The 24,436-nt window shown below is 42.2% G+C and overlaps 1 long non-coding RNA gene across 6 annotated transcripts in view; it reads left to right on the forward strand.

Annotated features, from left to right (window-relative positions):
- LOC114017630 (uncharacterized) overlaps positions 1-24,436 on the forward strand; it is a 520,469-nt gene that overhangs the window by 482,119 nt on the left and 13,914 nt on the right. For all 6 annotated transcript variants that reach the window (XR_008734646.1, XR_008734645.1, XR_008734647.1 and 3 more), the window contains 8 exons: positions 114-230; positions 1,371-1,590; positions 2,689-2,777; positions 3,314-5,919; positions 6,688-6,809; positions 6,903-7,052; positions 14,550-14,640; positions 19,201-23,086. This is a non-coding gene — a long non-coding RNA (uncharacterized LOC114017630). The remainder of the gene's footprint in view (positions 1-113; positions 231-1,370; positions 1,591-2,688; positions 2,778-3,313; positions 5,920-6,687; positions 6,810-6,902; positions 7,053-14,549; positions 14,641-19,200; positions 23,087-24,436) is intronic.

Consider the following 24,436-nt stretch of genomic DNA (forward strand, 5'->3'; position numbering starts at 1 on the left):
CTTAACCGAGTTCTCTGGAAAAAGCGCAAATATTGTTCCCAGAACTTAAGGCAAATAAATTAGTATCTAACCCAGATGACACATTTTATTCATGTGGTTTGCTTTCCATCTAGATACCTGATGTATTACTTCAGCAGCAAATTCAACAAGGCCAAGATGTCTTCATTTCCCTTCAGAGCAAGAACTGTAAGAGCAGTGTGATGGAAGCATTGGTCTTCTGTGGCCAGCCGGTGAGAACCCATCAACAGCTGTGATGAGCAGAGCAGACATGGGGAGACAGGAGGCAGCTGAAGCCAAAGAGGACCCATGCCTGGAGCTGTGTGTGTGTGATTGGAGCAGAGAGAGGCCAGGACCCAAGGAAATCCCAGCAGCAAGGGAAAAAAACAGATTGACTCTCAGTGACTCATTTAGCTCCTGGATTGGACAGATCTCTCCCCTGCTGGCAATTTGGCTGAGCATCAATAGACAGATACCAGGATGAATAGCTTAAAATAATTAGGGGTTGGGAATCTGCAAAACTGCTAGCCATCCAATTCTTTACTGTGCAATGCGAGGCACAAAAAAGAAATTACATTTAGGTTATTAAATATTAAGTCAGTGGATTTACCTCCATTTGGTTCAGAACAGGAAACTGGATAAAATTCAACATTTATATCATTGTGTTGATGGTCTGTTTATCACTGAACAAGCGAGTGCCTTTTGGCAGGTCAAGCTCTTTGACACATGGGGTGAATGTGTGCTTAATTTCTCCCAAACAGAATAATTAATATAATAATAATTAACACAGATGAGAACAGAATTAAAATCAAGTACAGTCAAGGGTTCAGTTTAATGCCAGGCATCTCACATTCTAGATGTTCTGAGGCCAGATTTTTTCCTGTTGAAGGTAGCGAGGATTTTGCCATTGGCGCTGATGGGAACCAGAGTGGGCCTTGGATGCAGAGAGAAAGGATTCCATGTACTTTCTATTTAATGCTCAAAACCAGAAGCAACAGGCTCATTTAGTATCAGTAAAGGTCAGTTAAAATTATAGAGACATCCTTTGGAGCAAATCCTCTGCCTTGTATTTGCATATTTATGAACTAGAGATTACGACAGGCTATTCCATTTATTAGAGCAGTGCTGCTATAGTTAATAGTCTGTCAGTATTTCCATTATAAACCCCGTTTTTCAGTGTTTTAATATCTCAGCCATTTAAAATCGCATCAGGAAGCAAGTTGGTCTTATGTTGTCAGCCAGGTGCAATTTTTTGTTTTGGATTATTTTCAATAATGAAATACTGTTCATCATATATGCAAATGAGCCAGAGCAGTTCTGTTAGGTGGAAATTACAAAGTGCATAAGTTCATTGTGGCTTTCTTTTTCTTTAGGAAATAAGGGAAAAGACGGATTTGACCGATCACATCGATGGGGGCTTCATGTTGGAAGAATGGTTTCCTCAAGCAACGGCTCTCAGGGTAAACACTGGTTCTCAAGGTGAAATCAGATTGCTGTGTGCTTGCCAGCGGTGACCAAGGTGTATAGGTGAGGATGGTTCCCCTGTCCCACAGAAATTTGTTGTCTGCCAGAGTCATGGATGAAGCACACCAGGTAGGAATGCAGTGAACATAAAAGAAAAGCCTTTAGAAGTTACAGAAAACCAGGTTACAAATTCAAAAAGCTGGTCTCTTTTTAAGTGTCTTCCAGACACAGAGAAATGCAGTAGTGTACTGACTTTTTTGCTGCTGCTTGGGGTAGAGAAAAGGGGTTGCTGAGGCTCTGGGGAGGGGACCGTTGTGAAGCTACTTTGCATCTGACCCTGAACTAAGCATTATTCAGCAGCCTTACATCCTGCTCCTTCCAAACAGCCTCAGTTTGCTTTCATAGATGTCTTGGTTCACTAAAAAATAACTGCATGGCAGGGGCAAATGTTTAGACTAAAATGCCAACTTTTAACTTGCCAGGGCAGAAAGAAGTTGCTCTTCAGTAAAGAAGCTGGTCTTGCACTATAACCTCTTGCCCCATGAAAAGAGAAACAGTCCAATAAGAAACCCCTGGGCAGCCATTTGTTCTCAAGGCCTTGAGAAATCATTTGCTGCCACAGTAACTGAAAAGTTTAAAATCACATTCATTAAGAGAAAAAGAATGAAGTTATGTGCAAAATGTTTGTTGCTTTTTACTATTGCCCCACAAACACGTAGATGTAGTTGGGAAGACAGTCCGTATTTTCCATCATAAAGGTCTATGGGGGTCAACTAGGGGGTCCAGTGAAATTAAGAATGGCAAGCCAGAAACGCTATTGAAACATCATATACAATCCACTGGGCGCATAGCAGCTAATAAAACTGCCCTGGGCAAGACCCAGAGCTTGGCCTCTGTACCACCTTCTGTGAATTTTGACTGAATTAAGATTAACAATATGTTTATAAGTTATGTAACTTAAACAGTTTTGTAAGTACATGTAAGACCTGGCTGCAGTAAAAAGTCTGTGATATTAAAGCCCCCAAATCCAAATGGTGAGCCAGACTTTGCATCTGGCCTCTCATCTCTATCATGAGAACTAAGAGCCCAGATCAAGATGCTCCACTCAAGTTTGTGGAAAATCTGTTCCAAATCCAAGTGGCTCGGGCTCATCAGTAGTGCTTTCTTAAAACAACAGTATTTGGGATATTTTTGTAGGTAATTGCTAACTTAAAGTGCATTTTCCAGATTCCTTCCAGAATTGCCATTGCAAAGAACAGTCTTCCTTCCCAGGCTCGTCACAGTGCTTTTTCAGCCAAAAATTATCCCTGGTCATGGTAAGTGATCATAAGTCAGAAGTAGGCAGGCTACAGAAATTCTAATTGTGCTGAATACAAAATTACTTTAACAGTTTTATAAAGCAGGTGTAACTCAAAGTAACAGTGGGGGAGGGAAGGTCTGCCAACTGTGTTTAAAATGTATGATATGTGAAGTATTATGTGCTGTCTGCTGGAAGATAAGTCCATGCTCAGTAAGCTGTCTGAACGGCATTGCTCACTACGTGTATTTGTTATGGGGTTTTTTTAGTTTGCAGTGACATATAATCGTGTCTAACCAATTTGAGTGCATCTTTGAATATTAAAAATACTAATTATTATGTAATTAGTCAACAGGATGTGTGTAATTGTGTAATACCAACATTCCTGGGTGGGGTTAAGTACGTAGGTAGAATGCCAACACTCATCTAGACGTAGTGTTATAAAATTACACAACAACATACACCCTGGGTGGGTACTTTAATTATATTTTACATTCAAGCAATGGCTACATTAGCAAAATAGAACTTAGTCTTTTCAAAAATATCTTCCTGCAGGCATGGACCATAGTAGATGATGCTGATAATATTGCCCAAATAGATTATCTTCCATCTCTCGAGGGACTCAGGCTTCTTCATGAACATACAAATAGGAGACAGAAACCAGATATAAAGAGCTCTTTGTCCACTCATGGCATGAAACAACCCCAAAAGGGACAGGTGACAATTGCTGAATCATGCACCAGAATAATTGAATGCAGAAAATCAACATGAAGAACTTGTCTCATGAAGAATCACATGAGATTATCTAGAAATCTGACTAGAACTGTTATATTTTTATGACTTAACAGACATCGGGACCTCAGGACCATCCTTAAACCATGGTGGAAACAGAACCACACAATGAATCAGATTCTTCTTTGAACTTACCCAGGAAGATCTAGGTTACAGTCATCAAATGTCTTGAGCATTGTAGTTAGCTCTGATCTCTGCTAAGACTTACTGCCAATGTGGTACAAAAGTCATCTGCACTTCTGGCCAAAACCTCCCTGCCTAGTCATCACTCATTCTTCCTATGGTACATCTGCAATGACTGACAGGCACACACTTCACTAGGGCCAGCACTACAGAGATGGTAAGATCTGCAGTACAGACAGAAAAGATAGATGGGCCTTTTACATGGTTCACCAGTATTTTCTCTCTTTTGATATGGATCCAAGGTGAAAAATCCAGGAGAAGAATGGAAAGGTGAAAATTCCACCACAAAAAGACCCAAAAAACAAACAAACAAACAAAAAAAAAAACCCCAGCAACTAAGCTGTGACTCATTATGAATGTAAAATGTTGGAGCCTAAAGCTGGGGTTTTTTCATGTGCCTGGGTGGAGAAGGGTGAGGTGCCCTCTGAGGATGATTTTATCTTTAACTTTTGAGTCTGAAGATCTTGGATGTGGTTTGGCAAGTTCATAAAAATATTTGTGATAGAGTTGAACTGCCGTCTGGAAATGTTACATACAGAGATTTAAGAAAGCTTAAGGAGAATACTGCAGATGCTGGAAGAAGAATCAGCAGTGCACATGAATGAGGTTAAAAATTGCAGACAATTAGCTACTAGATGACTCCAACTAAATAAATCATCAAAGACTTGACTACTGCTTCCAGGTTTCCACAACAATATTAGCTCATTGGAGCAGCCAAAAAGATGTTAATTTGGCCAAAATTTTAGGAGTTTGCTATTCTTGTTTGAATTAACAAATCAACCAATAAGTCCAATGTACACTCTCTTGCCAAGGCTATAAAGCAGGCCCTTTACGCTTCTAGGGAAGATACTATATTTATTGCTCAGGGTCGAGGGCCCCATGATATGGAAAATAAGATAATAAGCATCTTTGTGTTAAATGAGAGCTACATGGGAAAGAAAAGCAACCTGAGCTTGTCATGGAATCTCACATCTTGTTTCAGCACCCAATAAAGCACTTTGCTTGTCCAATTTAATAGAGAGGCATAATTTCTTTTTCCTGTATGCCTCCACAGTTCAGGTCTAGCTCTGATTTCATTTAGAGCTTAGCCAAGACCCAAAGCAAAGGGAAAATATTCCTGTTGCTTCCAACAGGCATCTGGTCAGTCTCGTGCCATGGTTTTGTGTAAATGTAAATTCAGTGCTGAGTTTCTCCCAGGAAAAAGAGGGGTAGGTGGTAACACCAGGGAATCTGTACACTCAGCTTTCCATCCTCGTGCTACTTGCTGCTGATAGAACCAGTCCTTTGGCTTGGCAAAAACTTCTTAATTTGTCTGGCCTTTCTGCAGGGTTGACTAGTACAAAAAAGAGAGCACCTTGACCTTCTTTATTGCTAAATCTAGGTAGCTCACCACAGTTGTACTCTTTTACTGCTTGAGATTTACTTGTGTCCCTGGCATGTTGTGATAAGCCTCTGAATGTCACTGCTGTGAAGGTTTTGTTCTTCCCAAAGGCTCTCCAGAGGTTCAGTGAAGGCAAGTAGGGTTTGCTTTGGTTGAAAAGTATTTATGAAAGAATTTAGTGGGAAATCGGAATGTTTGACTTGTTACAAGGCCAGTTTATACTATGTGGACTTCCAACATTGCTCATAGTAGGTGAACCTCACCCCATGTTAAGGGCCGGCTCAAGACTTAGTTATCATGTACATGCAATTTAAACTGTCTTCAAAATAAGACTTAAGTGGTTCATAAGCCTCACACTCACTCTTTGTGCAGGAGTGTAAAGAAAGGAACCTGATTTGGAAAACACTAGGGAGAAATACTGAAGTTTTACGCATCAAAAAGGCTAATTAGAAGTTGTTTTCTTTTATAAAAAATAAATAAAGCATATTGGCATTAATTATATGAAATACTTAAAGTTTGGTATAATCTACTGAAGAGCACAGATGTATACCAAATACTGTGCAAATGAGTGTGTGCGACTATTTTTCAGGTAATACATTTATTTACAAAAATAAGCTGTGTTTGGGTTTCTTTTTAATGGTTAGAATGTCATAAAAGGCCTTTCTCTCTCTCTTGCTCTTATTCAATGTAGTGAGATAGTTACAGCTGCTCAGCACAGCCTAACATACATTCCAGGAGCTCGAAGCAGATTCTTCTGGTACCTGAGTTAGTAGTACTCTGTCAGCTTTCCTGCAATTACGTCACTGTAAGTAGGAGCAGAATTTGTTCTTCTCTGGTGGTAAAATTCCTTTGGTTTCAGAAAAGCTAATGGAATTCATAACTGCATTTGTATTTTTCTGTCTGTGTCCCTGAGCTTACTAGTGACAGAGGCGTTTAAAGAAAATGCTGTGACTGTGATTTTCTATGTTGCCCATTAGCGTTGTCAGTAGAGACTCTTTAACATCAGGAAGAACACTACGTCTATCCCTTCTTTTACCCTGGCTGGCTGTGAAGAAATCTTACTTTTGATAGCTTTACTTCATGGTGGAAGAGTTCTTTTGTGTCAGGGCCATGACAGGAAGGCTCAGCAGTCTGAATCATTCCACCCTGAATGCTCCTCTACCCCTGCCCCATTCCCTGCTCCTTCCATCTTAGACACTGCCTCTACACAAGTGAAAGGCATTTCACTTTCCAGGTCAAATTTCCCTACTGAATCTTCCAAATAATTGTCTAAGGACACCCCTTAAATTAGATGTCTGGCTTACGTAGGAGCTGATCTGTGGTCATTGTAGATTGTCACATGGCTGGGCTGCGTTAGCTAGCAAGCTTCCTGGAGCCTGCTCCACTGTCTTCAAGCCATCCTACAAATGCCAGGGCTTAGCACTTTTGCTATTGGAAGCACCCATCTGCAAGGGCAAATGTTGGTTGTGAATAGTTATTCTCATCACCAGTAGAGAATGCTGAAGTTGCTGATGCTGGTTCAGGTTCCTTGAATTCTCCCAATTTACCTGACAATCCTCTTAACATTTCACAGGTGTTTCCAGAGCTACTGTCTGCAGAAGTTCCAGAAAGCTCATGGTGAAGAGTCTGCTTTCACCTCTCAGATTCAAGCCCATTAAATGATTTGAGGAAATGAAAAACGAGTGATCCTTTTAGGTGAGTTGCAGGTATCATTTCAGACCTCTAAAGAGTAGGGGGAAAAAGTTACTTGTACTCTAAAATGATAACAGAAATCTATATATTCCCAAGAATTGTCAACAACTGGCCTACAGTCTAGCTTGAAGCTTTTGGTAACCCTACCAGCTACAGCTCTGGACAAGCCAAAGATTGCCAGAAGGATACATGTTGCCTTTGAAACTGCAGCCTTTGACCTGGTCTTACACTTCCACTTCTGAACTGGTAAGTAACGGACATAAAATATTGTAATAGTTAGATTTTTGTTCAACCTAGTGTGCTTGGTCTAATGTTTTTATGTTTACGTCATTTTTAATAAGGGTAGAAAGGTGACATCTTCTATCCTAATTGCAGTGTCATATGGAAAAGCAGCAATTTCTATCGACCCTGGTCACCCGAGGGCACCCTTTTACAAAGAGGCACCTCTGAGACATGGATCCATTGAGTTGGCTGACATGACAGAAGCAGTCCTCGTAGCAGAAGCCAGCTCAGAGTTGCATGGGCTTTAGTGGCAACTAAATGCAAAAAAGAGTTGCAGGGGTGGGAGCAACAGGAGACTATCAGCTGGTTGTGAAGTTAGAGTGAAAGCTATTATATATAATTTCAGCTGTTGGAGAGACAGATGGTTCTGTTAGTTACTGTTGCTTACTATAGTTCAGCTTTATAAACACCTTTCTGCATCTGCTTTGGATAAAAATATATAAAAAAAACCCAAACCCCTGAGCTTTTGCCTTCAGTGTGCAGTCAGTAGATTAGAAGGAAAAGGAGCTGTTACACCTGTGAAATTAGACTCAAAGATAATTTAGGGTGATAATAATCTTTCTGACCTACTGTGGTACCTGTACGAGGTGTATTGACCTGCTGTCTTTTTTGTCCTTGTTTGAAACCTAAAATTTGGTTTCAAATAACAATCAATTCCTACCAGGTTCATATAATACAAGTACTTTATTGAATTCTGACTGAAACAGTGTTGCTCCAAGGCTGGAGGCCAAGTCCTGGCCTTGTGGCACGGGGCCAGGAGCATTTTGCAGGATGTGACAGTTTCCAGACCACGGGCAACTGACTTTTGGGGAAGGTGAAGGAGGTGGGCACCTACCCTAGAGAGACATTACAGGCAGCAAAAAAGCAAAGTCACAAATGGAATCTGTGTATTCCTTTCTAGCACTAGTGGTTTTCTGCTGAAATTTTCAAAATCTGTTGTTGGGCTAATTGGTAAATTTTTCAGCCACTCCAAGGGAACCAGAAATAGGGGTGGTCAACTTTGCAAGGAGAAACCAAGGTACCAGGGAAGATGACAACCAGGTGGGAGAAGAGATGCAGGGCGAGGGGAGGGAGGAAGGCAGGCTGACTCATGGAGGTGGCCTGGCTGGCAGCAGGGTGTGCAGGGAAGGGCGAGTGGGACTGCTAGTGGGTGAAGAGACTGGTTAGGATATATCTGGAGGCCATAAAATTGGTGCTGAGGGGTGAGGTGCTGGAATCTCCTGTCTGGAAAGAGTCTGACAGAGGAGGACAGCAATAAAGCTCCTAGGGCAGCATTGTGGCAGGGCGTAGGGAGGAGCAGGGCCCCTTCTGCACCCACCCCACCCTGGGGTGGGGTGACCTGGCCACAGCTTCAGGACTGAGGGGGAACGTTGCCTCTGGGTTTGTGGCATTATTTCAAAAAAATGAGGGAGAAGCCTAAATCTCTTACTGTTTAGCTGGGGAAACAGGACCTTAACAGTGAGGAAAAGTCCTTCTCCCTCCTTGCAAAAATCAGCTAAGCTGCAGAAAAAGGTTTTACCTGGAGCTTTCCTGGAGGCCACCTCTGCCCATGGGTGACATCCCTGTCTCTGTTGAGCCTGGCAGGACACTGAGAGTGCCAAACACCTCTGAGCAACCAGGGGTGTGGGGGATACGGGGAAGGGAGGTTTGTGCCAGTTAATTAGCAGCACCTTGGTGGTTTCTGCAGCCCACAGTAACTTCCACAAGACCTACACTGAAGGAGAGGTATTTGGGGATCTGTGGTGGAGACCAGAAGCGAATTTATTTGAGCCCTTCTTTCTATGAGCATCGAGAGCAGGGCTCCTCTAGCTCCCTTCAGAGACCCTGCCATCAACTGTCCAGGCTGGGCAGCCCAGCGTCAAAAGCGAAGGAGCCTTTTGCCCATCACTGTCATATAAATCAGGCCCCAAATCTGAGCCCTGTAAAATGTGAGAAAATGAGAGATTCAATTATCCATATGGATCACTCTGGATTTATTCCAGATTGCTTCATTAATAGCAATCAAAGACATCACTTTAATGGATTTTTTATCCTCAAAATTATGATCATGAGGAATTTGTTCTGGCTATTGATTTTGAAAAGGCTTTTGATTCTCTTCAATAGCCTTAACTTATTTCAGATTTAGGTAACAGTAGGATTTGGTCTTAAATATGTTAGATAGGTCAATCTCCTTTATTCAAATCCACAGTTATGTTAAAACTAATGACCATACTTTGAAGATGATTTATATACTGGGGCTTAGACAGAAGAGTCCTTTTTCTCTGATACTTCTGCTGTTACAGAGGAGCCTTTGTTTTGGGAGATTTCAGTGTTTTTAAGAGAAAAGTCAGTGATGTTTTCCATTCTGCCCTTAGTTGGAGAATATGTTATTTTTTTAATGAAGATTTTTAGATACTATGCTGGAAGTCACTGGATGTTCATGTTTCTTCTTTGTTAATTGGGGTAAAACTCTTAAAGCCATTAGGCGATTTAAATGTAGCTCTATTTGAGCAATATCCTTTATTGGATCCCCCATTATCCTTTAAACATCTTGGTGTGCAAGGGGATAAAATTAGAAAGAATTTGTTTGCTTTAAATTGCCAGCCTCTGCTTGATAAAACTATTAGCTATTTAGCTAATTGGACTGCTCTTCCATTATCATTAATTGGCAGAATTGATACAATTAAAATGGGGGCTTTATCTAAAGTGTTTGTGTTTTTTCTGAGGTATTCCCATCAAGTTCCCTAACATGTTCAGGGAGCCTTACATTCTGCAATTAGTTTTGTTTTCAGGGTTAGAGGTAAATTTGAGATTAATTTTGAAACTCTGCAGCTTCTCATAGAGTCAGCTGGACTGGCTCCTGCTAATTTTATTGTTGTTTTTGGCTGCCCTGGTACAACATGTTGTTTCATGATTTAGACAATCCCCAGCATTATGCGGCTGTGGAGTGCGTGGGGCAGTGCAGCCACAAGCAGAACAAAATCAGGCCCTGGGAACACACCCTCCACTTTGCAGAAGGTCATGGTAAGGCTTGCTCCCAGGGCTGTGTCCTGCAAGGTGCTAAACACCCATTATTCCCTGACCCACCAAAGCATTTTAACACGGCCATAACTTTTAAGCACACATACGGGCCCAGTGACGCCAATTAGCTTACTCATACTAGTAAAGTTAAACAAAGGCAGTGCTTGGCTGGGGCCACAGTAATCATCACCTTGTCGGTTTGAGACTCCCACATGAATCCGTTGCAAAATAGCACATGTTCTTCCGCTTACACCTTGGCTGTGCTCTCAGCTGATGCTGCCCTCCAAATGAGCAGGGGGAAGGCACTGGGTTTTGAGGAGAGGCTCTGCCAGTCTCTCTTTTTCTCCTGTGGTCAAAGCATTAAGAAACTGCACCCTCTGTCCCTGCCACCCCTGGTGGACATGCCATCTTTGTTAGGCTGCTAGTACAAATCGTGCTTCTCCCTTCTAATGCTATAATTCATGTCAGCCATTAGCCTCAAATAAACGAATGGGCCACAAGAAAATTAAAACCAAATCACACCCCTGTCAAAGGGAGGTCTCATTGGCAGCTAGGGCCTTTATTGCCAGAATTAGTCATCTGGGTCTGCCTTTTGCACCAGAGGCTAAGAAAAACCAGAGGACGATTAATTGGGCAGGACCAAGAGGGTGTCACGCCTCCCTGCAGCTGGCCGGTGTGGGCAGTTTCTAAAGCACACCATGAGGGCAGCAGCTACATCACTGAACACCACCACTGCCTCTGCTTCATCTCCATCACCATTTTATATAGTGCTGGGGGAACCACATTTGTTCTTCGCCACCCAAACATGCTCTTATACTGGTACTTCCTTATCTTGCAAGCCATGTAGAGCTGGGTCTATTGCTGTTTAAAGCTGCGTAAAATAACTTGTATCTAAAATATAAAATTGTTTTACCTAGAAAAAATATTAATGTTTTCTCTATAAAATATATGCAAATATAATTATATATAATTTTAACTTTAAAAACAAAAATCGGGTCCATTCTCATAGACATGACCCAATATGTGTATAACAGATACAAATGCTGGAGCAACTTTGATGAATACTGCCCTGCTTAAATCATTTGAGTCGCCGTAGTTTTTAGACCATACCAAAGTCATTTCATGAAGCACATCATGCTTCATGGGTTAATCCTGATTTAGCTGTGATGCTTTGCTTTCGGGTATTATCTAAATTGTTTTGCCCATCTCTTCTTCATTCATTTTGTCTATCATGAATATTGTTCTACATGGGTTTCACTCATACATTTATTTGTATTTAAATTATACATCTCTTTAAGGAGATAGACTCATCAAGGGATGCAATACTCTGTGGCACAAAGAATGAAGCTTTGTTTACTTTTGCATAAAAAGCCTTGAAGATGGAACACATGGTTTATAGGATACTAATGAATTATTTGGATGTTTGACCTTAAATCAGACTCAATCCAGCTATGCCTGGTAGCCAATGGAATTGAAATGCAATGGATAATAGCTCAAGAGCCAACCATATTGTAGGTTTAGCTTGCACAGCTTGTCCCGTCTTGACAACCTCAGCTAAGCACCTTTGCACTGAGTGGCTGATGAAGTACCTCATCGCAGAGTCATGGGGCTGCCTTCTCGCCACCTCGGGGGCTGAGCGTAGCATGGACTAAGGTTGAAACGCTGCTTCATGTCTTGGGACGCTCCTTCTAGGGAGAAAGAGAGCACCTGAGTCTCTGAGGCTAAAAACCTGGCATGTCTCATGAGCACTGAATTTGTTGTAACAGAAGTCCCTCTGGGCTGAGGGGCCAGTTGTGGTTCCCTCAGGACAAATGTGCCAGTTAGAAAACCCACACTCCCACTGACTTCCCCACCGCTCAGGGAAAGAGAAAGGGGGTGCAGATACAAAACCCCTTAGAATAAGAAACCGAAAGACAACTACTTTAGGGTACTAAATGCACCGATCCTGTGCTGACTTATATTTCTGGATTAATTGCCGTAAATAAGAAACATCACACCTGTGTAAAACTTACTTGAAGGAGATGAGAATCAAGCCCAGTGGGGACAGAGGAGCTGCAATGCAGGAGCCAGTTCTCCCGCTGCAACATTTAAGGTATATTAGGGCCAAAACCTCCTTAGTGCAAGCAGCACTGTTTATTTGCTTCCCTCAGCTGTGATTTTGGCTTATTGTCACCAGTACAGGAAGAGTCCAGACTAAGGGACGTTCCTGGACTGAAACAATACTGTGGCATAGCAACGCCTTTTCCTCATTTGAAAGTAGGGGTATAACTCTGTATGTCATTAACTAAGACAATAATAAATTAATACAATAGCCAAGTAATAGTGCTGTAATGCTTTAATGTATGAATTGGAATGTGAATACTGAGCTTTTCATTTCATGGTTGAAAAATACATGAGTTGACCCAAATATTAATTTCTGCATTTCAATCATTTACATATCATGGGTCAATAATCATTTCTTGCACAAATGACTTTTCAAATGAGAAGCGGTATGTTGTAATGGTCTATCATATTTACAAACACCTCCTTGTTTTCCCAACTTAGCACTGAAGTATTTAAAATATACTGACCAGATATTGTTTGCCAAATAAAATACAAAAATGGCTCATGTAAAATGCAGAGACTATTTTCTTTTCCTATTATCCATAATTTATAATGTTCATAAACCATGGAGTGGCATGCCCTTGCCCCTGGCATACCCAGGCCCCCACTTTGGAATGGGCATGGTTTTCCAGCAGTGGTTCAGGAGACCTGACACCTCTGTCTGCTCTTTCCTGACCTTAAAAATCTCACCCCTTTGAGGAGCAATCCCTCTGAAGATCGAGCACTGTCAGAAGGGCTAATGGTGGTTTTTTGAGAAGTTTAATACATCCCAAGATTTCTTTACAGCATGCAGTGACATCCAACAAAATGCCTAGGGTGTCTTTTTTCAATTACTTTACAAAGCTGAAATAATATAAATAACCTTGCTTTTTACTTACCGGTATTGAACTTAGTCCATCGTTTTGGGCTGTTCATTGTTTCCTCATATTCAACCCCTTTATTAGCTAACATATCCCAACAGAAACCTTGTGTCTTGGAGTAAATAGTGTTCAAGCCCTGAATTAATCAAGGACTAGTGCAACATATATACGCTGCTCAGCAAGATGAATTTACACATCTGCCTTTTCCCCTAATTATTATTCCAGAGGTTGAATGTCAACAGCATATGGGTATATCCTCATAAAGGCATGCAAACACACACATACAGGCGCACACACTGTACATTAATCTCTCTTGGCTTATCTGTTGCTGTCTTTAATTTGTATACTTCAAAATTGAGTGGTGAGGTCATTTATTAGACTGTTTCTGTGGGGTTTATGTAGTGATAAGAAAGCAGTAACATGCAATTTGTTTTTATAGAACTCACTTTTTAAAGTATGATCTAATATTTCCTTTCTTTAACTGAACAGTGAGGAAGAAGAGCTTTCAGAGCTAACCAAGAGTTAACTGGCTACATTTCAACTGTCACCATTGTCTTACATCTACATAGAGAGCAGGAGAGACCAGAGAGGTGTAAGCACAGCAGGCCACTGGGAAAAAACGTTTATAAGTAGAAATTCTCCTCAAAAGCCTCAGAGCAAATCCTTCCAGTTTGTCTTGATTTTTTCTTTCCCTGTTTTTTAAACACAACGCGTGGTGGAAACGATTGTTATTATCCAAAGGACCTTACTTGCTGGCTCCCTGCATCTCTGTTTATGAAATGCCATAACAAAAGTGAGCTCACGCTTGTGTGCTTCCAATGCGTGATGTTCCTGTGTGCCAGATGGGCACTTTCATGACTGTATGAGCGTGGATTATTTCATTTCCTACATCTGGGACTCCAAATGGCTGCACAGAATGCCACAGGAGAGAGGCACAGATCTTCAGCTGGGGAAACCTACCTTCACAGGGGAACCAGCTACATCAGAAGGGATGAGGCAGAGAAGCCCCGAGTGATATCTGAAAGTTCACATAAACCATGGCCATAAGGGAAACCTTTAGAACCAGGAACAAGACAAAAATAAACAATAACTAATGCTGGATGTCAGCTGCAGGGAGGGGGGAGGGAAAATAAACCATAAGCAGTTTCTTGTCTGGCCGCAGAAGATGTGTTTGGAATGCTGTTTTGTATTTCAGCTCAGAAACTCTGCTGTGACCTTCAGATATCGCTGGGTATTACAAGTTCTACAGATAGCCAGAGAGAAATATCCTAAGGAGAGCTGGCATATACCATGCCATCCTAGTTAATGTTGACTGAGTATAGCTCATAGCCCATTCCAGAACTGTGACCAGGCAGCCTTGTAAAAAACACTACAGAATCCTACAGTAATAGTCAGGAATGCTCCAGTTTGTCATAAAGCTATTGCAGGATTTGGGATAATTACTTGTTTGTTTGTAGGATAAAAGAGTGATTTCCTTTTTTTTTTTTTTTTTTTAAAGACTAAAACAGTGAGAGCACATCCTCAGGATGGTGGGGACCTGGCTTGCTACACTTTTGCTGCATTTCAGAGCCAGCAAACAGGAGGAGATGGTAAGAAAAGCCTGTCCTGTATGTTTGATTGAATTAGCTGTAGCAGAAAAAAAAAATAGTTAAGCCAGTGGCTTCCTTAAGATGAAAGAGAGCAAGCCCCCAAAAGAGAACAAATGGAAAAAGTAATGAACAAAAGAAAGTAAGAGCTTGTGACACAAAGTAAGAAAAATAAACAGCAGTTGACTTAACTATTTTGCATAAGATATTTACAAACCACAGCGTATTACTGTTTGCTTTATGCATTTTCACATCCTGCTCAGTTTAAAGCAGTAATTTTCTGCAAGGACAACAGAGGGAAAAAAAATGCTTTACACTGCTTATATTAATTACATTTTTTCATTACCAGTCATGTTTTCTACAGGCTTGTGTATTATTACTGTAAAATGTAATGAAACAGAAAAAGAAAAAAAGAATGGACTTCTGGGAAATTTTCCAATTCTTGAAATGCAATGTTAATTGAGCGCTATTTTTAGGTCATCACAGATAAAGCTGAACCCATTGCCATCAGCACACAAAATGGGGACAGCCCAGGTGCAACACAAACTGGGTGAAGGTATCAGTTTCTACTGATGGAGAAAAAGGGGAATAAACTAATTCCCTAGGGAGGTGGTTCTTGTTGAGTTTGGGGCAGTTTCTGTTTCTCAATGTAAAGTTCTCAAAGCAGAAATGAAAGGAAAGGGTACAGAGCTGGCATAGGTCCAGGACCTACTGTGACCATGGGCACTCCTGAAGGAGACCCAGTGACTACTATGACAGGAGGGCAGAGCAAATGAAAGTGAGAAGCTCTCTCTCTGGTTTGGTGGCTGACTTCCAGCTCTGGGAGGCAGGGCACTCTGAAAGTCAACATAAAATAAAGTCCCCCAAAACGTATCAGAAACGTGATCCCTTTAATTTATAGATCTCCTAAAAGGCTGCCAAAAATCAATTATTTTAATTTGTATATAGTGCAGCCATGGACTGATTCAAGTTCTTTTGAAGTATTTTTAAACAGCCATTGCACAAAGCCATCCTCTTCCCATATGCAAAAAAAATGAATTGAAAACCACAATTTCTCACAGTCGCTTTGATCGCGAGAAAAGACAGACAGGACTCTGCAAGCAAATCTGAGGCCCCCCGCTAAGTCCTTTAACTGGGCGCACCTCTACTGTTAGTCCCAAGAGTCAGTGTAGCTCTTCCATTCCCTATATTATCTACCCTTTCTCCCAAGAGTGCAGGGAAGCTGTTTGAGCCCCTAACAACTTGTGAAGACCAGAGGAAATAGTTATTGGTTCCCTTTGAAACAGAAGTGGAAAATCTTTGCTGTGCACTTAACCAGGGCCAAAATGGGAGGGGAGAGAGCATCCTGCAGAGGGGAAGCCAGCGTTATCTCCACAAAGCTGGTCATTCTCTGTATTGCACAGTACTACTGTAAAAGCAGAAGCTTAACACAAATGTTTCAGCAACCATTCTAAATCATCAATGTAGCATGTTTTGGAACAACGGAGGTTAGCCCAGTCTTCTACCCATTTTGGCCCCATGCGTGTCACTATCTTGAAAAGCAGTCATGACCAGATGGTAACATTACCAAGATGATACATCCAGTTCTTCTGTTTGCTTTGGTGCTACTGGAGAGTTGGTAACCAACCTGCAGGTATAAGAGACAACTCTCCACCCATATTGGCCCAGGTTATCAACAGCATTTTGGGCAGAATCTAAATGAAGAAATTTACCCAAATTCCTGAGATGACCTGTTCCCTTTTACCCTGGAAAAAATAGCTTGTGTTAGGACCTTTTCTTTATTCACTACAAGTTTCCCTGCTTTCCTGTGGTTCTGTTAGTCACTGGAGGGTCTAGGCTCATCCTTTATCCAGTCTCAGCTCAAGAATCCCGAATATGCCCAAGGGCCACGTGAATGAGCAGACATCAGTGCTCCCCTGGGTGTGGCAGCGCAGCTGTCCTTGACCTATGCAGGAGCATAGGCCTCAGCTATCCATCATGAACTTGTCTTCATTTCTTGCCTATCTTCAAATCTCTGCCCTCCCCTTAAGTCACATAAGCTGTGACTTAACAGAAGTACCACCTCAGTGCGTTCCAGATGTACCTCCCCATCCATTCTCCAACAGATTTGACACTGGTATAGAAGTGTTAAGGATTTGCCTGGCAAGGCTTAGATGGATAAAAAACCAAAGCAAAGCAAAATACAAACTGAAGAGTTAGTTTGCTCTCCAAACATCTCTTGTGCTAAGATAGAAGTGATAAATCATAAATAGAAGCCAACATGATTTTTTCTTATCTGACACATTGAATTAAGACTGTTGCACTCAAACACTTATAGCAAAATTGACAAACACTTCCTTTTAGGAATGCTGCATCAAAGCTATTAACTTTTATAGTCAGATACCATTTAAAGCCAAGGCAAGCCATGTGCATTAGCACACACTGCCACGCACCCTCACACAGGGCGTATGAACTGTGATACTCCATTGGCAAATCAAGAAGGAAATCCTGCTCTTTTTGACTATGCTTGTTCTGCCTGCAGCAGTGGTGCCAGTGTTTGGACTTCAGTTAGCCAAGCCAAGTGGCCCCAGATTGTTGCAGCTTCACCGTGGGTGGTAGTTCATTGTTGGCTAGTCGGCACTTTACTTCATCAAGACCAATCTTGAGCCTGACAGCTAAGCTCATACTTTTGTATCTCACTATGAGACACTCCTTTTTATATTTAAAGTTACTCCCCTTTGCTAGGAAAATTGATCAGGATGCACATCCCTCCAATCAAAAGTCACAACATTTTCCCACAAAGGACTTAGTTTTGTTCTTTCACAAGGATTCAGTTTTCCTCAGCCCCCCATGTTGTTCTTGTAGGCAGCAGCCTAGAAGTAGCAGAGCTCCATTGCAGGCTAGAGCAGATAATTTTTTTGTAGTGGGGTGATAGGAGCAAGTGGTAGAGGGTGTGAAATGAGCAAAGGGAGCTAGGAAGCCACAAAGGCTCCTGGACCATGCACAGTGACCCAAGCCAGCTGGATCCCACCATACCACTCCGAGAGGAATGGCTCCCATGTGAGCCAACCCCTTCAATGCTCAAGCTATTGGGGAAAGGGCAATAAATTGGTTTATTCCAAGTCAAACGCACTGCTTAAATCAAGAAGTCAATATTCAAATGGCAATTCAGATGTGAAATAATATCCTAAGATACATGTAGCCATGGTTTCCTTGGGAAGTTTGCCATAACTTTCACCAGGACTAGGATTTAATCTCTGGGAGTCTTCATTTTTCCACCTGAATAGCTGGCACCTGTCCTCTACTGAAAGATGGTCACAGTGCACCTGAAGAATTGCAGTAATAAGCCAGTCAAGGAGGCTTTGCAGGATGGACTCATGGAGACTGCAGTCATTTGACTGGATCAATAGATGGCATTTCGTCAGAGAGAGGGGATTCAAATGTCACTTTGAAAATTTCACTTCAATGTGTTCATTTTCTGTTTCAGTTGTGTTGGGAATGGCCTGTAGAGTGTTAAACTCTGACTCAGAGCAGGAGAAATGAGGTTCCATTCATTCGTATTTTTAAAATGCCATTCCAGGCCATAGCCCTAAAATAAATGAATTTGGCGTGTTTGGATGTGGTCATCACTTCCATGATGAAATCAATGGGTATAATTTAAGCTTTGCACAGATGAGGCCTCAAGCTTGCAGACCATGTACCAAACACTTATTAGAGTTTGGAAGGTCAGATAGGTACTGACTGCAGCCCAGTGCTTTCAGACAGTTTAGCTGTCTTGATCCAAGGAAGCAATAGGTAACAGTGCTTGAATATGTTTCAGGCTCTGGGATTTTCAAAAGCCCATGTGTTCCCAGCTCCTACTGGCAAAAAGGAGCCTGGAAGCTTTAAAAATCTGAAGTTGGCACTGATCTGCATCCAGAGGTGCTCAAGTAGTGGTGGAAATCTGCCTCTAATTTATCCAGCAGCCCTGTCCTTCCAGGTCACATTTGGAACCACGAGCACTTTACACAGCACTACTCTGCAGATGCTGCTCCTTTACATAGCTATGGGCAAAAAAGGAAGGAAAAACGTATTATCGACCTAAACAGACAGGAAAATGCCATAAGCAGTGGTGTGCTAGCCAGGAAGTTAGAGATTCCATTTTATACATCAGATGCAGAACCCAATCAAGCTGGGGTAACTACATTTTCTGATTTAAAGGTTTTGCAGGTGCAAAGCTTCCCACCCTGCTTCCCACCATCCCTGTGTCCTCCTGTCAAGAATCTGCACTGCTGCAGGTGAAGAAGCCCTGCTAGGCAACATGGCCTGCATGCATGGCCTCAAAGGCTTTGACTGCTGCAGTGTTGGCACCCAGCTCATAACCAGGAGGACCCAGATACTGAACTGCATGTCCATGCTCACAAACGAGCCTTTGAAACAGAAAATGTAGGTGGGCCAGCTCCTAAATACTTTCGTAGATGTACCAGCACATGGCCTGCGTGGTCCCCTTGCAGTCCTAGCCAGGCTAGATTTTGAGAGGAGGCAGTGTTCTCACCCAAGAGGATGGACATTTGTGATCTATCTGATTAACTCCTGATTATCCAGGAGGGTGCTCACAACCAGACAGTGAAATGCTTCTAAAGAGTAAATCCCAGAATGACCTGTGCTGCATACACAGCTGTACTGCTGCCAGCCCGGAGAGTAAAGTGAGCTTCGGAGCCGTCCACTCTGGGCGTCAGCGGTTTTGAAGCAATACAAAAGAAGGTGGCTGATTCTCCACTCTGTTTTACTGGTTGTATACTGGTGAAATGCTGTTGAAGCCAGTGCAGTTGCACTGCCATAAAACCTGATACAACAAAGCAAGTATCCAGTTTGATATATTTACTGTTGATACTGTTAATAATGTTAATGTCCACAGAGTCCAGAGCAGCAGGCAGGACTGACCCCTGGCCTCTCTGATTTGCCTCAGTAGATCACACCGTAACCCTATTATTTTCCTCAAGTTTTCTTACCTTGTAATCTTCCTGGGTATCATCAGAATAAAGTGCACCCTGCAAGTAACTCCTTAAACCCAAGTATATCCCTGTTTAAATATTGGGATTGGGATAAAGAATACCATGCTTAAATGGTATCCTTTGAAATGCAGCATTGTGCATAAAAGGCCTGCCAGGTTCCTGTCAGAAGGGTTAGCTGAAGACTGGGGGACTGGAAACACTGACTACAGCCAATTTCTTTTTTTTTATTTGTTAATCCACTTTGTCCAAACAATATGAACATTTGGTGCATTTAGCTTTAAATATGTCAAATGCTCCTTTAGGAAAGAACTTCCAAAACCTAAAATCATCTCTTAAAACCAAATTCATTGCCTGAGCTCAAAATTATTCTTCTCTACATAAATAAACACACATGCGCACGCGCGCGTGCGCACACACACATACTTGCATACTTTGTCTGCACTGCAGGAATCATCCTGGGATAGCATTGCGCTATTTGTGCAGCCCTGCTAAAAAGCCTGGCTTTCTGATACCAAAAAAGTGCTGCAAATATTAACACATTATTGAGAGTGGGGGAAAAAAGCAAGAATTATTATCCCAGAATGTAACAAATCTAAAAATAAATTGACTTCATTTTCACCTATTTCAGACCAACGGGGGTAAAACAACTTTAATTAGTGTAACAGGACAATAGGAATGAAATTGGCTTGGTCACAAGATTTTTGCAGGATGACACTGATGGTATTACTATCCAACTTCAAAGATTTGGAAAGATGTGGCTGCTAACACTGGAGAATAGAAACCTGTTTTTCATCAACTAGGCTGGCCTGACAAATTAAGTCTGTGGAGTCATTAGATTAAGATAAGAGCTTATCTCCTAGACTGACATTTATTCAGAGGTTTTTATGCTGCTCAGCTAGTAATTAGTGCAGTTGAATTTTTAACATTGCTTTGTCCAGTCATTTGACAGATTTGAAATATACACAGTTTTGATTAAAAAAATAACTAAAATCCAAGGATACAAAATTATTAACTTGGAAAGGTTTTAATTTCTGGAAGAGTTGAGATTATGCTAAAAATCTTCAAGCAGGTCAGAAGTGCTTCTGCTGTTGACTCATTTCCATACACAGACTGAGAGGCCCCTTAAACTAAATTTTTAGGCACTAAGCAGCAGATATCTGTAGCAAATCTGTAATTTCTTTCATGCCCATCCATTTTGTAATTCTGCTGCTTTACAGGGGCAGGAATACAGTGAAGGCTGCACTCCTGCTCATTAACACTTGTCTGCCTCCTTCGGCACTCAGGTTGGGATTTTGGGGCTGGGGGGGGGGAGGAGTTTCAAAAGGATTCTTGTCTCATATGGCTGATTTCCTGGGATAAGGTTTATTTTTCCTGTCCTAATTTTCTTGTAATAACAGATGGATTGTTCCACAGTAAACCAATGCATTGCTTTTGGACACATGTTTTAACATTGCTTTAGACTAACAAATCTCACTTTTTTTTAAACAGCTCATTTTGAGTAACTGAAGATCAGAATTAGATTAATAATTAATGATTAAATGGATGAGTGTTTGTTTATGAACTTTGACAAGTTTGTTACAGCTACATCCTGTTACTGCCTTAAAGCATTTGTTTTGTCCAAAGTGCAGCTGTCTCAGCATCTATGGTTGTTACCTTTAGAAATACACAGGCAAGGGGACTTTATGGTAGTAAATTACAGTTCATCCAACTACTTAATTCCTATGAATACTGGCTTTCAAAAACAAAGAAGAAAAAAAGAAAGCATGCACTCTGGAAAGATCCAGATGATCTCAGACTGCCTGTTTGGAAAATAGACCATCCTTCTTGATGTTTTACACCTTACTGCCAAGACCCCTGAAGTCTGTGGACTCACAGACCCAGGGCAGTGGGTTGCAGAGGGCAGCCAGCATTGCCACTCACATGCACTCCTGAGCCTGAAGCGGCAGCGGTAGAGCAGGACGTGGGCTGTCAGGCCAACTGAAGCCAGGGTGTGCATGCTGGTTTTTCGTGCCCACTTCTGTGGGTTTGGGTTTTCCTGGCATTTATGTGACCCCAAAGCACGAGAGGAGTTAAGCAGCTTGTAAGCACAACAGCTCTTCCGTGGTGCTGCAGATGGGAAGGGAGATGTGAGGCAGGGAGTGATTTCAGAGCTGTGTATAGCCAGGAGTGAAACCTTGCCACCCTCTACTTTCTGAGCCTGAACCATGACCTAGAGCTGCCCAGACTCCTGTTCCGAAGCAGATGCTTTCAGCCCTCTGTGGTGGTAAGGCCTCTGATACTTCCCACTGGCGCTGTGAAACCCTATATAGTAAATTTAAGCTCCATGACAATCACTGCCACCAGGCACCGCACCATCCCTGGTCTGCAGGTGAGACCACCTCAGCTTGTGGTCAGGAGTGCCTAGAGGTGGAGATGGAGACGATGTTTGTGGCAATGCTCATAAAATGGCCTGGCAAGAAATTTGCATCAAACTGAACCACTTGCATCAGTCCTCCAAAAGCTTCAAGTACCGTTTGTCCCACAAATTTCTGCCCTCTAAATTTTAGCTGTTAATGCTGCCTTTGCTGTCAACCAAGTCAAAAATCCCACAAAACTCTCAATGTATAACTCGCTTCCCAGCCAGGGTGGCCCAGCAGAAAGAAGTGGAACCTGTCCCTGGATCTTGGGTGAGCGTGAGGGGAAGACCCGATTTCTGAAGTCTCCAGGAACGAGTATGGCCTGAACAGAGGGAGCGGGAGGGATTTACATTCAGGCTTGCCAGGTTTTGTGGCGGCAGCATCCCTGTTTTCCTGGGTTTGTTTACTTTCCTCTGTTGTGCATTGCTACACTGTACATTGCTACAACAGCTGGATGCTCTCAGCACTATCTGGGCAAGCTTCAGTCTGTTAGGCTGTTAGACATAAGAGGAAAAGTTGCCATCACCCACACACACACGCAGGCGCAAAACCAAAGAAAGCCCACACCTTTGGGACAAAAAGACAGCTATTATGAAACTATTAACATCTCCTTTTGGTGGACTGTGGAGATAACAGCATACAGGTGTCTTAGTGTTGTCTGTCTCAGCTGTCCGTCAACAGTGCTGGCTCATGGGGCGATTCCCTGGCCCCAGAGCCATCTCAGACACCTCCTAGTCTGCTACTATCCGTGAGGTTTTTGTCTTACAGACTGCCACCATCCTCCTGTACTTCTGTGAGAGATACCATTGACCTGCACCTTTCCCTTGGGTCAACAATTTAAAGACAACTGCTGCTTGATGGTGCATGCAAAATGAATTATTAGTCTTGGTTCTGGCCTAAGTGTCTGAAGACTGAGACCTCCGCTGGCCCCACACGGAAGACCAAGGTCTGACAGAAGCACTAGCAAAAGAGAAGTCCCAACAGGTCAAGGGAAGGGGCATTGCAAACTGATAAACTCCGTTACTACGAGGAGAACTTTGTTCAACTTCTGACGCCAGAAAGGACAGCCTGGACTGGCAGGTAAATCTCCCTGCAGATAGCGGAAATAGAGGTTAGAGCACCATATTTATCTCTGGCTACTTAGTAAATAGTGAGATACTGCAAAAAGAGAATTGGAGATTTAGCAGCAGGAAGGTGTCTTTGAATGGCAATTACGGTACAACCATGCTCTACTCTGCTGTCCATGTGCAGTGTCCCACTCTCAGGTGGATGATTGCTCTTCAGCATTTGACCAAGGTCAGACAGATGAGAGAGAATTTTTCTCAAGTTTCTAGTGTTCCTAAGCAAATTTTAAAATGAGAGAAAAGGGCAATAACTTCTTTTAACTGGCAAATATGTTTTCAGTGTCACCAGAAAATGCTGCCTGTCAATGTAGACATTAGTCTGATTTTGTTTTGATAGCTTTTAGCTTCTAAGTTTGGTACAAGAGGTACTCGTGTCCCAGAAAAAAATATGCTTGCCCTTTTTAACTGGATTCCATAGGCTAAAATTTATCCATGGTAAATGTTTGACAGTACAGTAAATTATGCAGCAGGTTCCACACAGACCTCCTTTACTCTCTGCAATGAAGGCGAGCACTCAGTAGCACAAGCGCATGGGGTAGCTATCCAGCTGTTTGTCTCCCCCAGGCATTCAACACTTCTCACAAGTAACTGCACTTTGCACTTCTGTAACACAGTGCATCCTGTGACCCCACAGGGCAACCGCAGAGGTGGGGTAAACACCTCTCTTTCTATTTTATAAGTACTTAGCACTTCTGAAATGCAAGCTCAAGGCAGGTTGTGTTGAACTTCTAAGCTTGGTGAAGCCTTTCTGGAAAGCTGATGGAAATTATTTGCTCAAATATTAGTGGCAAGTCATGTGGCCAGTGGTCAATGTGACTGTTGGAAGGTGGGTTCCCTCACACCATGTGAAAGTCCCTCTCCAACAGACCAAGCTTCTCCCCATTTTGTTTTTCTGTTGTACAGTATTCATTAAACCCTTCGCTGTGACATGCCATTGCCAATGTGCCAAATCCTGAGCAAATCACATCCTCTGTTCTTCTGTAGGAGATTTGTGAGATAATCTATTATAGATTAATCATTTCAGTCTTATGGTGCAATGTCAAAAATAAATTGGGGTTATGAAGCTGGAGGGGAGCCACTTGTAGGAGGGGGGGGCGATGTTCTCATTGACGCTCCTTATTTGACTTTGAAAACAGTGTCACGATGAGATTTTTGAAGCTGATTGTTACCCCGTGGAATCCAAATCACAAAGTAAAAATGCTGTGGAGTAAGTTTTCATCTCCACAAATACCAGCTCAGTGTTAAACCATGGATGATTTTCAAGCTATTTCCTTCCCTCTCCTCACAACGTGAAATGTATCTGGGC

The sequence above is a fragment of the Falco cherrug genome, chromosome 12 (assembly GCF_023634085.1).
Source record: "Falco cherrug isolate bFalChe1 chromosome 12, bFalChe1.pri, whole genome shotgun sequence".
NCBI lineage: Eukaryota > Metazoa > Chordata > Aves > Falconiformes > Falconidae > Falco > Falco cherrug.